General features: G+C 42.6%; 3 pseudogenes; all 3 read right to left on the bottom strand.

Moving 5' to 3' along the window:
* Positions 1–2,679: 2,679 nt before the first annotated feature.
* LOC148730728 (uncharacterized) lies at positions 2,680–3,859 on the bottom strand (annotated as a pseudogene).
* Positions 3,860–5,790: 1,931 nt separating this feature from the next.
* Positions 5,791–6,751, bottom strand: LOC148730727 (uncharacterized; annotated as a pseudogene).
* Positions 6,752–11,755: 5,004 nt separating this feature from the next.
* On the bottom strand, positions 11,756–13,270 carry LOC148730726 (uncharacterized; annotated as a pseudogene).
* Positions 13,271–16,023: the final 2,753 nt, after the last annotated feature.

Genomic DNA, 16,023 nt, shown 5'->3' with positions numbered 1-16,023 from the left:
TAAGCGATTTTCGCTCTAACTTCGAATCATGAAAAATCTCGATTTTTTAAGGTTTTCCTAAAACATTAATATTTTGGAACATAGTTATCGAATCCTCTTCAAATTTAGGTGACTCCAATGAGTATACTATTCATTTGAGATTGGCAAAGATTCTTAGTTATATCAGGACCCAGTAGTTTCTGAGCAAACTTCATGGACGAATTTACCATGATTTTATAGGAACATTCATCAGTTACGTGACGAGGGAATTCCGCGTGCACACGAAAACCGATATCGCACGAATCGCGAAGGGATAAGAGCGATATCGGTTTTCAATTGCAATTTAACACGGAATTCACGAGTCAGGTAATGCATTTTCCTTGAATCGCATAACTGAATGAAAATAAAAAAACAAGAAATTAAATCGGCAATTTTATTGTTTTTATCGCTAGCGGGGTGTGGACAAAACCTGGCTTAGGCCATGGCCTACCCTTTAACCCACCCTGTGGCCTACCCTTTGGCCTACCCTGTGGCCTAGCCTAAGGCCAACCCTGTGGCCTACCCTATGGCCCACCCTATGGCCTACCCTGTAGCCTACCCTATGGCCTACCCTATGGCCTACCCTGTGGACTATCCTGTGGCCTACCCTATGGCCTACCCTGTGGCCTATCCTGTGGCCTACCCTGTGGCCTACCCTATGGCCTACTCTGTGGCCTACCCTGTGGACTACCCTGTGGCCTACCCTGTGGCCTACCCTGTGGCCTACCCTGTGGCCTACCCTGTGGCCTACCCTTTGGCCTTCTCTGTGGCCTACCCTATGGCCTACCCTGTGGCCTACCCTATGGCCTACCCTGTGGCCTACCCTGTGGACTATCCTGTGGCCTACCCTATGGCCTACCCTGTGGCCTATCCTGTGGCCTACCCTGTGGCTTACCCTATGGCCTACCCTGTGGCCTACCCTGTAGCCTACAATGTGGCCTACCTTATGGCCTACCCTATGGCCTACCCTTATGCCTACCCTGTGGCCTACCCTAGGGCCTACCCTGAGGCTTACCCTATGGCCTACCCTGTGGCCTACCTTATGGCCTACCCTGTGGCCTACCCTGAGGCCTACCCTGTGGCCTACCCTATGGCCTACCCTGTGGCCAACCCTGCGGCCTACCCTGTGGCCTACCCTATGGCCTACCCTGTGGCCTACCCTGTGTCCTACCCTGTGGCCTACCCTATGGCCTACCCTATGGCCGACCCTATGGCCTACCCTATGGCCTACCTTGTGGCCTACCCTATGACCTTTCCTGTGGTTTACCCTCTAGTCCACCCTATGGCCTACCCTATGGCCTACCCTTAGGCCTACCCTGTGGCCTACCCTATGGCCTACCCTGAGGCTTACCCTATGGCCTACCCTGTGGCCTACCTTATGGCCTACCCTGTGGCCTACCCTGGGGCCTACCCTGTGGCCTACCCTATGGCCTACCCTGTGGCCAACCCTGTGGCCTACCCTGTGGCCTACCCTCTGGCCTACTTTGTGGCCTACCCTATGGCCTACCCTGTGGCCTACCCTGTGTCCTACCCTGTGGCCTACCCTATGGCCTACCCTGGGGCCTACCCTGTGGCTTACCCTGTGGCATACCCTGTGGCCTACTCTATGGCGTACCTTGTGGCCTACCCTATGGCCTACCCTGTGGCCTACGCTCTGTCCTGCCCTGGGGCCTACCTCATGGCCTACCCTGGGGCCTACCCTATGGCCTACCCTGTGGCCTACCCTGTGGCCTACTCTATGGCCTACCCTGTGGCTTATCCTATGTCCTACCGGCTGTCAGATTTTTAAAAGAATAGCATTGCTTGAAACCTTTGAACGTTTTCCTGAGTACTGTCTTACCAACGACTTTCTTCTGCTGTTTTGGCGGCCACAATCCGATCAAAATTTCTTAACCTTGTGATAGAATAAGGAAATCGAGGAACAGACGCTGGTTAAACGCAACTTTTGGGCAAACATCATCATATCAGCTCTCCTTTCAAATTAGTGCAATACTGGCCGTTTCTTTGGAAAAGCAAGTAGAGTTTGCGAAATGTTTACGACGGCGATGCGTGTCCCGGGGTGCTCGTTGCAAATTAAAAACTCTACAGCACTTGAGGGCACTTAGAAAATTGCCCTGGTACTTAATGTTTCCGTATTGTATGCTCTCCAATATAACGCCGTTCATTACATTTAAGATCGAATTAGAATTTAGAACTGACGGTTTTTGTGGAGGGAGTGTTGGGTAAAGGTTAAATGGTTTAGGTCGCCACAAGGATAAAAATTTCGATTAAACTCAACAAGTACTTTAATCCACATCTGTCCAGCCAAATTAAAAATTAAACGAGACTTACCTTAAGTAGATGTTTGATTGGGATTCTGCTGAGTCATCAGTAGCACAAGAAGTCACGTGAGAAAGCACCAGCCGCTCAAGTGGTCAGTCTTTAAGGCCTTGAGTGTGCTAATCAGGTGAGTAGAAGTTTGGGTGGGTATAAATACCTCTACAGGGTATGGACGTGACTTCTTGTGCTACTGATGACTCGGCAGAATCCAAATCAAACATCGATTTAAGGTAAGTCTCCTTTAATTTTTTATTCTGCCTCGTTATCATACGCACTACGAAGTCACGTGAGATTTCAAAGCAACTGATAGCACACGCTATAATCAGAAGCTCTAATAACAATTTAACTTAGGCTGAGTACACTGTTAGTAAACGAGGAACCTTGTTCAATCTCCCTATCATAAAACCGAGCGAAGGTGGCTGCTGAGCTCAACCCAGCAGTTGCATTATCTCAGCAAGAGAGGCATTGTTGACCTTAGCCTTGGAGGCTGCAGCTGAGCGGGTACTATGATGCTTATAAACATTGACACTTCTGCCAGCCTTCAACATCATTTCCTGGATCCAGCGTCTTATTGTGTCTCTGCTGGCTCTCTTATGTGGTTTCTGATGAGTTATGAGCAAATGAGACTCACTGCCACGCAGTAACTTAGTCTTATCAAGGTATACTGATGAAGCATTTACTACACAAAGGTTGCGGTCATGTGGGTACGCATATAACTTAACAACTAATTCAGACGTTGATCTGCCAGGTTTGCTTTGTCTTAAATTTCTATCAAGCAGAAACGTATAAGCAGTCTCCTCTTGTACCATGCTCAGAGTGTCTAAAAGGTGCAATGACTGCCCTCTCTGGGCTGTGGTTAAAGCAACTAACATCACGCGTTTCAATGTCAAATCCTTAAGAGAGAGTTCTTCGGAGTTGCCCATAGGGCCAATGTACTGATTACCAAGTTGAAATCCCAAGTTTTGCTATAACGAGGAAGAGGAGGCCTACTTTAGAAGATGCCATTCATGAACCTCTTGACATCATGGTGCCCACCAAAGGTATGGTGAGCTGAGTCAAGGCTGTCTAAAATAGCAGACCGGGCACATCTTGCAGAGTTTATACTTCTGTAGCTCAATCCTTCATCATAAGGGGTTGTCAAAAATTCCACAGCCAAACCTATAGTAGAGCAAATAAGATCTGCTTGCCTTTTAGTGCAGAAGAAAAGCCATTTCCTGATGTGGGCATCATACTGTTTCTGTAATGACTGGCGCCAGGATTGCAAGACAATGTTGGTTGCTCCTTCAGAAAAGCGTCTGTTTTTGTAGAGTCTCCACATAAATGACATGCTAACAGATTAAACTTTTTCCTCAGTGGGTAAAGCTTCTGGCACCCTGGTAGTGTTAGGAGTGTTGCCCTGGGTGTGATGACCAGTGGAGGAACCACAAGAAGTCGCAACAGTTTGGGATACCAGTTTTGGCATGTCTAGAAGGCCACCACCAGTATTCCCTATGCTTTGTTTGCTTGAGTTTTTTCCAGGCATTTCCCAATGAGGCTAAATGGAGGGAAAGCATAAAACAAGAACATATTCCAGTTGGCAGAGAATGCATCAACAAACAGTGCATCTGGATCAGGCCTTCAGGAGGCATAATCAGTACATTGTTTATTTAAGCAAGGTGCAAACAAATCAATGCTTGGCTGACCAAGTCTTTGGGTTATTGACTGGTATATTTTTTACTCTAACTTCTATTCAGTACGGTCATTAAAGTGCTTAGATTCTCTATCTGCCTCAGTTTTTTCACATCCTGGCAGATGTGAGGTACTTAACCAGATGTTATGTTCAACACAATAATCCCATAGGTGTTTTGTCACTGAGTTGCAGTCGGGGGACTTTGAGCCACCCATCTTGTTGATATAACAAACTATGGTGGTATTATCACATTGAACCCGAATGTGCAAATTAGCACATTCTCCACATAAAGCCTTTAATGTTAAGAGTACAGCCAATGATTCTAGGTAGTTAATGTGATGGGGTGCTTCCTGTTGGTTTCACCTCCCCCCTGTTGTCTGGTCTTCCCTCACACCTCCCCAGCCATGAGTAGAGGCATCAGTTTACATGACGAGCTCTGGTTCACCATGAGAAATAAGTCTGTTTGAGGTGTCCACATTAGTTATCCACCAATTAAGTTCTGCCCTAGAACAGGGGGAGAGGGTCATTGAAGACCCAAAGATGCCTTTGTTTTCTCTCAAGGCATTAGATTTATCTCTTTCAAGACTGCGATAGTGTAAAGGGCCAAGTTCTACCCCTGGCCAACTTGACACTAGCAGCCCAATGACCTCTGCCACTTGTTGGACTGTGCAGTTCTCTTTGTTAACTAGGTTGAGACAGGCATTTTTCAGTTTCTCCTTTCGGCTGTCATTAAGCTGCACAGTCATCGCGATTGAGTTATGAACAAATCCCAGGCATGTCAAGACCTGAGATGGTACAAGCACTGATTTCTTTTCGTGAATAGGAAACCCAAGTTTCCTGAGCAACATAACAGTTTCTAGTACATTTTCATAACATTCCCCGTATGAGGCTCCTTGAAGGTAGCAATGATCTATGTACGAGGAAGACAAACAGCCTTTTTGCCTGAGTACATTAAACACTGGTTTTAACAGTTTAGTAAAGATTCTAGGGGCGGATGCCAACCCATTTTGTAGACAGGTATATTGATGTAATTTGTCCCGCCACATGAATTTCAAGTATTTCTTATGTTCTATGGCAATTGGCACTGTATAATATGCATCTCTTATATCAACAGATGCCATAAAACATCCTTGGGTCATTAGATCTGTCACTGTCTTAAATGAGTCCATTTTGAAGTGTCCGTAAACAATGAACTGGTTTAGCTCCTTTAAATTTAGGATCATCCTGTAGTCTACTCCATTCTTTTTGAGACTGAGGAAAATGGATGGTAGAATCTCTCCCTGAGAGTAGGAGACTCCACAATTACACCTTTATTAAGGAGTTTAACAATTTCAAAATCTATAATAGCAGATTCGGTGTCATTGAATTCAATGACCTTATAACTCGGTTCTTGTACCGGGGATACATCATCTATGAACTTTAAATGACAGTGCTCAACCCAATCTAAGACTTCTGGGTCGTCAGTTATATCTCTCCATGCTGGGACAAATTGTTGCAGTCTACCAGCTCGAAAATAACTTGTGGTATAGCTTACCTCATTTAAGGGGTTTTCTGGCCCTATTTGTTTGGCCTCTTCCCCTCGTCTTTTATTTTTTTTTTGCAAGGGGGGCCAGGCCTTTTCCAGTTGAAGTGTTTATTGATCTGAGTGCCTAGACCACGAGAGGAGTACTTGTACCCAGATCCTTTGGACTTTTCGTGTTTGTAACCTCTTTATCCATTGCTTTTGTGGCCTTCCACTTTGGGGTTAAGCTTTTTGCTGACCTTGGTCGCTTCCGCGAGATCTCTCAGTTGTTTAGGTAAATCGGCATCATTGCCAAAACAAGAATTATGTGAATGGGACCGAGCTGGAGCACAAATGTTTGTAGTCTTCGTTTAGCTTGGGCTTGATGTTCTCCCGGCGCCGCATGTCTAACTCGAAATTAGCGGCACCTATCAGAGCAATGGCATCAGTGGCCGTACTTATTAAATCAGTGGCATCCAAGGCATCTTTGGGAATTTTATCCCATGCCTGCACAAGTTTCTCAGCCATAGAAGCTACAGGAATGAGCCCTTTGACAAGGTTGGCTTGCACTCGTTGCAACTTGATATCAGCAGACCTCGTGTCTGGTTTAAGTTTATCCCAAATGAGATGGTTGACCTTCGTGCTGGTGAGACATTCACAGCTTTCTTGCGTATTATAGCGATTCTGTGTCGCTGTCAAAACTTCGTCCGTAAGCTTTTCTCTCATTAAGCCATGGACAATTTTGGCGATCTGCTTGTTTATAGCAGGACCCTTCTTTTTATCATGTTTGAGATAGTTCCCAATGCCTGACAGTAGGTCAATTTCCCCATCAGGAACATCACGCTGAGATTCAGAGCTCTGATTTATCAGAGTGTTAATGCCCTGCTCAGTTGTTTGAGAACTGGTAGGCTTTTAACCCCCCCCCCCCCACCCCTATTTGACTCTGCGGACCCAGATTGCTTGCTTTTGTCCGACTGCTGTGTGGATCGTTGGTCCATGTAGGTGGCTATTTCTAGCTGTTCTTCAGTTTCAGCATTTTCCTCTAAAGAACCTTCCTCGATTGCGAGGTGGTCAATGGTGTCATTCATCTGACCGAGGGATTCAGTCATGGTAAACTTCAGTGAAGAGATGGAAAAAACTAGCAGCTCGCTCATGGAACTGATGGCCGCGACGATGGCCGACTCGCCGTTGCTTGGCGCTGCGCCATTTTCAGCAAGTTGAGATTTTTTCATTTTCGGCTCCATTGACGATTTTTTGCTTCCAGTTTAGTACATAGAAACCTTCTAATGTACCTCACGGCTAAATGTAGAAAATTTCTCAATTTAACTGTTCATACACAGCGCCTTTCCAGATATTTCCTCTAGTTGCTTTGAGCTGACCGACTCGAGCAAAGGCGGGAAGTGCACTGACCACTTGAGCGGCTGGTGCTTTCTCAAGTGACTTGATAGTGCGCATGATGACGAGGCAGAACTAGATACTTGCGAGCACATGTGTTACAATCCCATGATTCCCGAGAACAGGACTGGCACGTAACGCGTGCTTACAGGTATCGTGACATTCCTAACAGAGAGGAAAACCGGAGAACCCGGAGTAAAACCCTCGGAGCAAGGACGAGAACCAACAACAAACTCCACCCACCAAGAGCCCATGGGTTCCTTATCCATTTATGACGCCGGGTCCAGGAATCCAACTCGGGCCACATTGGTGGGAGGCGAGCGCTCTCGCTACTGCGCCACTCCTACTCCCTTGCAACTTCACAGCTGTAAAAAGTAATGAGGGTGTTGAGAAAAGAATCTGAAAGGACTCAAAGACAAGGTATGTCATTCGTACTGAATAACATTGACTCGCATTCCATCGAGTGAGACTTATAATGTTTACAAACATTAGGGTGCTGAGACTGCGCAGTACGGACTGGAAAGATTCGAGCTACACCATTTTATGTACACGAGACTGCTGGAACCCCCCTTCCCTCCCACACGGGCTACAGAGGGTTAGGGTTAGGGGGGAGTAAGTGCTAAAAAAGATGAGCTATTAGAAATCATATGATGTAATAGACCTCTGAATACAAGGAATGCGGACTAAAACATGATTCTTCGAAAGTTTCAGGGGTGCATACCCCCGCACTCTGTGCTCACAAACCACCCTCCTAGGCTGCGTACTTCCCTGAAAATAGATACACACATGAACATAAACAGGTGTTAATACAAATACATGTAGAGTGAAACAGAAACATAAGCTCACCGCTTTGAATGTGAAACTCCAGTAACTCTCGACTGTCAACTGTTATAGCTTGAATATACTAAGTAGAACGACTTAATATTCGGGAAATATTTCAAGGCCGGACACGGAGTATTTACGGTTTCGTGTCCGGAAGCTCGTAGAAAGCACTACAATTCACGGCAGTTTCAAAACTGGTAGTCGTACTCTTTAGCCATGTAAACAACAATAACACCGTCTAGGATAGTATAGCTCAAATATATCGAGTGTAATGACTTCATATTCGGGAAAATATTCGACTGCCAGACAAGGAGTATTTTCAATTTCCTGTCCGGAAGCTCGCGGCGAGCTTGAACGTTATGAATACCGGCATACCGGTTGCCGAGCTCACGAAAACCCACACTACGGTGGAAATAGTGAGGTTTTCAGCCATATAAAGAAGGCTTTGTTATTATTAACAGAAAATTAAAAAAGAAGTTGATTGCCGGACACGGAGTATTTTGAAAGCGCTGTCCGGCTGCCGGACATGGAGACAGCGCATAAGGTAAGTGTCTTGAGGTGTAACTAGTGTATTGATGGATTTTTTTATTCCTTTAAAAGCAAATAAGTGTTTAATCTTTTTATTTTTAGAAATTCACTACAGGCGACTGCTATTAGCTGAATCGCTGGGATGAGCATTCGACTGAAAGTTCAATAGTTGATGGAGATATTCATTGGAGAGTTGCTGAACGATACATTGGTGAACAATCCACCTACAACTCTTACTGCTAGATCCCCAATGCAGTTATTCAGTGATGTTGTGTTATTGAAATATTGATGGAAGGCTGTTGATATAAATTTCTCGTAAAGCTTTAGTGGGTGGACCGTCGCTGGCGCAGCTGTGACAGTGTACTTAGTAGTACGACTGAGAACCCAACCAACCTGCTTGACATCCTTTGTTGTTTTTCTAAAAGATTAGGGCTGCAGATGGATATTGAACCCGAGTAGGTGTGACCTGTTAGCTCGGAGATTTTTTTTTTTGTAGGACGTGTTCACAGGATTTTCTCGCTTTCGGGTTGTCTCGAGCGAAAGAGGTTTTTCATGCCTCTCCAAGAATTTGGAGTTCAGTTCAAAACAAGGAAGAACCTCAGGCTCACTTTGAAAACGCTTTTTATAGTTTTTGCTCTTAATAGAAACTGACAATGGTTTTAAAAACATTTTAGTAGTAGGAAAAGGGGGTTTCTGGAACATTTTTTTTTTCAAAAATACCCTGAAAAACAGGGAAATTTGGAAAACTGATTTTTTTTCATTTTTTATCTCATTTAAAAAAAAGAGCGACGTTTTTCTGGCAAAATGATTGGCACAGTTTCTTTCAAAGAAATCAAAGAAAAATTGAACATCTGATTCAGTGGGTCTCTGGCACATTTTCAAAAATACCCTGAAAAACAGGGCAATTTTGAAAACTGATTTTTTTTCATTTTTTATCTCATTTAAAAAAAAAAGAACGATGTTTTTCAGGCAAAATGATTGACGCATTTTTTTCTTTTGAAAAATCAAAGAAAAATTGAAGATTTGATTAAGTGGGTTTCTGGCACAATTGCCTGAAAAACAGGGCAGTTTTGAAAACTGATTTTTTATCTCATTTAAAAAATAAGAAGGATGCTCTTTAGGCAAAATGATTGGCGCAGTTTCTTTAAAAAATCAAAGCAAAATTGAAGAATTTTGAGATTTGATTCTCAAGACAACCTCAAAATTCGTTTCAACCATCAGAAAAAACTAATGACAATATCTCAGAAAAAACTTCTGATCGCGTTATTAATAGTTCACACTTTCAAGCTCTCTGTTGACGATGTTGAGCTGAGCATCAGAAAGAATGAAGCTGTGACATTCAACATTTCCTGAACCCGATCCTTTCCTGTTAATTGCAAGATGAACTCCATCTTTTGTATTCACCAATCTCAATCCTTAACCATGAAGATCATTGTCTCTCATGCTTCTAAGATCGATAAAGAGACCGAACCTGTCTCCAGCATAAAACTCTGTTGCATTCATCGCGCTGTTCTCCTTCCCAAATATTTTCCCACATATCTCTTGCCTGCATTCCTTGGTTGTAAATCTTATTTGGAATACCATCAACAGTCAGTTTAACATCAGTGATGTTGGGATTAAACGCCTTTTCACTATTTCTTGTTCCTGTTGTGTATGTCTCATAAAAGAGAAGAAGAAGCCCCTACATAGACCTCCTTGGAACATTGATGCTCTCATTGATTATCGTGTCGGAACCTTTATCTATTGAGATTGTCTTGAGATGAATGATATGCTCGTACATGAATCTCTTTCCATTTTTTGTAGTTAGAAAGGGCTTCATCAGTTTTTGACTGTGAATGACTTCATACTCAAGCTGGATGTCAGTCAATTTATAATAAAGTTTTGTTGGGTCGGATCTTTTCACAACACTACCAGCAGGTGCAGGCCTGAGCTCGAAGAGAAGCTCATCAGAAAGAGCTCTCGGAAAAAAAGCCCCATGATCTTTCAAAATATAATGATCCAATGAGATCCTGTACATTTTCCCATAAACTTCATTGAGCTTATTTTCTTTATCAACGCCCGAAGTCTTCTCATCTCCAGCGCTACATCTGATTTTCGAAAGATCTTCAGACTGAATACCTTCTCTGAACATGTTTGCCCTCTCATTCTCAGTCAAGAAGAGGTCCTCCCAAAGCTTGAATAAATCATAACCATCAGTGTCTTGCACAATTTCTCCTGCAAACTTCAAAGTCAGTCGATCGACAAGAGCTCTTGCTACATTGTTCACGAGGAAATTGTTTGCATGCCCAGCGACTTCCAAGTTGAAGACGAGTGCAAGCGATCCAGGCACAAGTACTACCCCATTTTCAAGTTTTGGAACTGGAACCCTAAGGACTTCACTAGGGAAAGCACTATTCGGGTTTAATGTTACTCTTTGAATCACACGGTCTGCCTTGAGAGCGTTTGACATTTTTTTTTTCAAAACTCGGGCCAATTCTTTCACTGACTTCCATTTTTATAAAAGATATTTTTTAAAAAAATGGCAGATTGTGGAGATACTGATCCTCTGTTAGAACATAATGATGATGATCATGATGATGACGAACGAAGTGAGGCGGGAGCAGATGAGGGTGACACAACAACACCTTTTCAACCAGACGAGAATTCAACTCCAGGGCCCTCAGGCGAAGAAATTCTAATGACGACAATGAACAGAGAGCAAGAAAAGGGCTCAAAAACTGCTGAGACATCTTTTATTGAAGGTGATATTTTTGGTTCGCGAGTTTTAACTTCAAATGAAGATGCATGGGAAGCACTTACTACAATTTTTCCTGAGGCAAAAGCTTCAGAACTTGAGGTTTCTTATAGCAAGAAAGGAAGGTTGCAGGTGAAGATGTTTGGTCAAGGCAAGAAGACATATCCTTTGTTTACTGAAGAAAGAGGCACAAATGAGCAGAGGTTGAATCCAAGTCTCTCAAAAGAAATTAAAAAATCACTTGGCCCAGAGCGAGAGGTTTTGATTGCACAGAAAGATAAAGAAATTAAGAAGCTACAACAGTCAGTTCAAGATGATCGAGATATTGCTGATGATGAGAATGAAAACCCTGCTATAAGAGAACGAGCAAGAGAAAAGATAGAAGAAAATCAAGAGCAGATTGATGCTCTTGAGAATGAAAGAGAGAGACTCGAAGAAAGATTATCGCTCCGTGAGAGAGTTAGAAACATCTTCCAAAAGTATGGTTTTACAGTCTCTGCTGTTGTTTTGGCAGTTGGAACAACGATTGGAGTGATTGTGAGCACATTGACAAAAGGCTTGACGACTGTTGCAAAAGGGGTGGGGAACGGGCTGACGACTCTTGGAAAAAAGATAGCTGGAATTTTACCAGGTCTCATTGGTTCAATAGTCGGCTTCGTTTTCAGAACAGCTGGCTCAGTGATCATCTTTCTCGGACAAAATTCTTGGGTTCTGATAATGGGTGTTGCCATATTCATGGTTGAGCGATTTCAAAACAAAAGGCGATAAGTCAGGAAGGCAGAGACCAGTCCAACTGAAATCAATCCAACCTTAATTTTATCATGATTTGTATCGCTGTCGCTGGCGCTGTTGCTGTCGATCTTGCTCACGCTTGTTTTCGTAGCCTCAGACCGAACCTCAGTTGAAGTTTTTTGAGAAGTAGGTCTCTTGATTTTTGATGAGCCCCCATTCACATGCTTAACTCCGGTTGATTTCATATCCAAATTCACTGATTTATTAACCCCAAACTTCATGTCAGAACTTGCCTTCTTCAACTTGTTATTATACCCAACTGTGCTCTGTGTGTTCAAAACAAGATTTGAAGGCATCAGCCAATTACCTGGTGAGATTGCAAGATCAAGTCTGACTTTCGCCTCATCAACCGCGAGCTGAAACCTCTGTACGCTCTTTGAGATGTCTTTCATTCTGATCGCATCCTCAACTAAAACAAGGAACTCACTCTGAGTCTCTTTTGCACTTCCTGATAAACCCAAGATGGACGATCTTACATTAACTTGTGAACCAAGAATACAATAAACAAATGCCTCAATCGACTGATTTAATCTCGCCATCCCGGCTTGAGCCAGGCCTTCTGACTTTTCTGCCATGAAAAACTCAAACTGTTTTTCAACTTTAACATTGTCATTCCTTATGAAATATATCAGATTGTCTTTTTCAGCTTTTTCACCTTCATCGCTGAACTTGTTGTCACCAGGATATGGGATTGCAGTTGCCATAAGTCCAGTATTTGTGACATAATTGAAAACAGATCCGAGACCGTGATTCCTTCCTTCTTTGAAGCGGAAGTCTGTGCTTGACGAAATTCCAAATTCTGAACACAATCTTTTGAACGACGGCTGATCGTAGCTGTTATTCGTCTGACTGAAAGTTGTGTCGCCCGGGAGAGCCGATTCACTCTGTATTCCACCCATCTCAAGGAGAATTCTTCTGGTTGTGAAATAAATGTGAAACTGCAGAAACGACTTGATTTATTCTGGAACCATGTCAAGTAGTCCACGAGAGATTCCACAGCCTGAAGTAGCGCACCACACAGCAAAGTTGATTTGTTGAGGCGAGTAGCTCATACTCGGCCCAGCAAGCCATCTCTTTGATTCTGCGCCTGAGCTGTGCAGAATTTTCATTCTTGTGAATATTTCTCTGAATTTTGCTTCGAAATATTGATTTGGGGTGACAAATATCTTTATCTCTTCATTAAGGTGACTTTTCAAAGTCTCGTGAAATGGAACAGCTGGAACCTCCTTAATTGCAGAAGGATTCAAAGTGAGCTCAATGGGAAATCCTGCTATGCCAAGCGCACGTTTCATTTCATCACCCCACTCTTTTCTGATTGATCCTGAGACGCTAGTTTGAACACCATCAGCTCGATTTAAGTAAACTTCTGCTTTTCCCTCCTTTTTGCTAAAGAATGTTACCTGCACTTTGAACTTGCTCAAATCTGCATTCGGATATTGTGCTTTGAAATCATTCCAGACTTTTGTTCTTTTTTTCTCAGCAATTCTTTTTGCTTCATCTGATCTTAACCACGCAATCAACATTTTAATTTGTTTTTTTAAATCAAAATGGTTTTGTTGACAATTATTGAAGTTTCAAATGATTGCACAGTTCTCTTCAAAGGACCCCTTTTGAATCTTGGCAAGCATATCAGGCTGGTGAGCTGTTCTCTTTGCAACTCATGGCATAACTTGAGTCGCTCTAAAGAAATCTCTATGTTTGATGCTCAGGACAATTCATCTGTAAACACAATTCCTGAAAGAAATTATTCACTGAGAAGCCTAGGTGAAGCTCTTGAGGATAGATTGAAAAACGAGGGAGTCAAAGTACAACTGAATGCCACAAGGGCAAGTTTGGAAATTAAAAATACTCAAAACAAAAAGATTTTTCTTCATAATGATCTGGCTGATCTTCTTGGAATTAAACGGCGTTTGCAAAAAATAGATTTTGTAAAAACTCTTTCATCATTTAACAACTATCTTGTTCGCCGTGATCTTTTGGATGAGAATGAAAACCTTTTCAATGGAAAGCCGTCACAAGTTCTTGCGTGTTTTGACATTGCAGGAGAACCCTTTGAGAGGGTGAACTATTTTTCTGAAACCCCATCACCGCGAATAATATCTCAAAGGAATGACATCACATCAATGAAGATTTCTGTGACTGATGAAAATGAAAATATAATTGATTTTAATAGAAAGCCAATGAGATTTGAGTTTGAGATAATCTAATTATAAAAAATGTCTGCTGAAAATATTTTACCAAGTGCTCCACCGCTGTATCCTTCTCACCCAAATTCAGGCTCTGATTTCAGGTTGAAAAAGATTTGTGATTGCCAGAGGGAAATTGAAAATGAGATTTCACATCACCAGAAAGTCGCCAAAAAATACAAGAGAGTAAAAGCTGTGTGTCGCATAACATCTCAGTCACATCCATCACGGCAGCTCTTTTGTCGATAGGTGGTTTCGCAGGTGCTTTGAGCGGTGTGGGAATTATAATTTCTGTGCCTTTGACAAGCATTGCGGGTTTGCTTGCTTTAGCGTCTGCCGCAACGACTCTCGCGAACAAATCTCTCGTGAAAAAGACTGAAAAAAATGAACAAACCGTCTCTCTAGCTGAAGCGAAGCAACGAAAAATCAGCCGACTCGTTTCAAAGGCTTTGAAAGACTCTTCGATAACAGATGTCGAATTCGCTTCGATACTGAGCGAAATTGATCAATATCATTCTCTGAAAAAAGAACTCAGACGAAATTCTCCAGAGAAATTGAGGAAGCGAAGCGGGCAGAGACTGCAACTCTCAGAAAGGAAATAAAAAAAGAATACCGAGAAAAATTGGGCTCTCTTCTTACACTGGTGTCCCCTACACTCGCAAAGAATTGAGAGTTGAATTCGACAAAAGACCGAGTGGGTTTTCTTTGTTTATTTCAAGACAAAAAATCACGAACTAACACATTAATCTTGCTTGGATGCGCCGGTCTTATATGACCGCGGTTGTCAAGGAAAACAGAAAAATCATATTAACACATTTGCTTAGAAACGGCGCTCCTGCATGAGCGCGGTTGTCAAGGAAAACAGAAAAATCAAATTAACACATTTGCTTAGAAACGGAGCTCCTGCATGAGCGCGGTTGTCAAGGAAAACAGAAAAATCAAATTAACACATTTGCTTAGAAACGGAGCTCCTGCATGACCGCGGTGGTCAAGGAAACAGAAAAGTCAAATTAACACATTTGCTTAGTCACAAAGATATTTTTAGCTTGAAGACCATGCCACCCTGTACTGTTCAACTTCCAGCATCTTTCTGATATCTGGCAACCGCTTGTAAGCATCAGATACAGACATGTTGAGTCTATAAAGTTTTGGGTAATTATGAATTACCCTTGCAATAGCTCTAAGCCTTCTGGTGTAGCATGATGATAAACCAGTGTTTTCGTGAATCCATTTTTCAAAGGTACCCTTCACTCTGCCCAGAAGTTTTGCATCTCTGAAAAGATCCTCGCCTTTTTCCATAAAAAAACCGAGTCCAACTCTTTTTTCGAGTAGTTGTGAGCGATCGATTGTCGCGTTGACCGCTTTTATGCGAGTGGCCGCAGCTTCCCAAGTTTCAGGGATGGCCATTACCGCAGGAAGTCTACCAGCGCTTGGTAGTGTTGAGTTTGGACAATGACTTTCTAATTAACGTTTGTCTTCTCTTAGTCGCCTCAAGAACATTTTCCATGAGAGATTTCATTTCTTCATGGTATTCAATATGTTCGTTTAGAATCTCCTCTTATTCCTTATTGAGATTATTGTTTTCATCATCTTCTTCAGTAATAAGAATACGTTCTTCTTCTGAGGAGGCGGATGGGCTGCTCATCTTCAGAGCGTAATTCTTTGCACACACAAATATTTTAAATAAATGACAAGCACGTTCTTTAATCCTATTTGTCATTTATTTAAACTCTTATGTAATCTCCCAGGAAGTCTTTACCAATTACCCACGCTGAAAAACATTCGCTTTCTGTGAAAAGAATCTACTCCCCCCTCAATGATAAACAATCTTCCGTTTCAGTTTTTATTGACATCAATCCAGACTTCTCTCACAAATAATTTTTTCTGGTCTGATCTTCTTTTGATGAAATTTATTTGATTATCCAGCGCATATTTAATAGCAGAGGAATTCGAAATTCCACAATCTTTTGCGGCTTCTCCGAGTGATTGATATTCTTTGCGAAAAACGGTTTCGTCACTCACTTTAACCCTCCGTTTGTTTTTCAAAGGACAATAGCCG

This window comes from Stylophora pistillata, chromosome 5 (genome assembly GCF_964205215.1).
Source record: "Stylophora pistillata chromosome 5, jaStyPist1.2, whole genome shotgun sequence".
In the NCBI taxonomy this organism is placed as follows: Eukaryota; Metazoa; Cnidaria; class Anthozoa; order Scleractinia; family Pocilloporidae; genus Stylophora; species Stylophora pistillata.
This window is presented reverse-complemented; position numbering and strand designations above follow the sequence as displayed.